Raw genomic sequence first — 477 nt, 5'->3', positions numbered from 1 at the left:
GCCAAAATTCTCGTCACACTCCGTACCCACCGAGGAGAATCTACCAAATGGTACTCCTACACCACAACATCTCACCGGAAATTTTATTGCCAAGTCCGCCTTCATCTAATTAGTTGAGAGGAGCCAATTCGGGGGGATGCCTAGTGAGGACCCTCATTCTCATATGGAAACCTTTTGCGATTATTGTGATGCTATCTCTCAAACGGGCGTGACTCAAGACCAAATTAGATGGGTCTTATTTCCTTTTTCCTTAATCGGCACCGCGAAGCAATGGTTGAAGGGCCTTGATAAGGCCACCCTTGGAATAGATTCTTGGAAGAAGTTGGCTCTAGCTTTCTACAAAAAATTCTACCCACCGGAAAAGACTAACATGCTAAGATTTCAAATTACGGGTTTTAAGCAACGGGATGAAGAGTCTTTGTATGAAGCTTGGGAGCGGTTCAAGGGAATTTGTCGCTCATGTCCTCACCATGGACT

General features: G+C 45.1%; 1 non-coding gene across 1 annotated transcript; it reads right to left on the bottom strand.

The window, feature by feature from the left end:
* Positions 1-370: 370 nt before the first annotated feature.
* Positions 371-477, bottom strand: LOC141654159 (small nucleolar RNA R71). The gene has a single exon (XR_012547725.1). It is a non-coding gene; the product is annotated as a small nucleolar RNA R71 (small nucleolar RNA).

This window comes from Silene latifolia, chromosome 4 (genome assembly GCF_048544455.1).
Source record: "Silene latifolia isolate original U9 population chromosome 4, ASM4854445v1, whole genome shotgun sequence".
Lineage (NCBI taxonomy): Eukaryota > Viridiplantae > Streptophyta > Magnoliopsida > Caryophyllales > Caryophyllaceae > Silene > Silene latifolia.
Note: the sequence above shows the minus strand (reverse complement) of the source record. Positions and strands in the feature narration are given on the sequence as shown.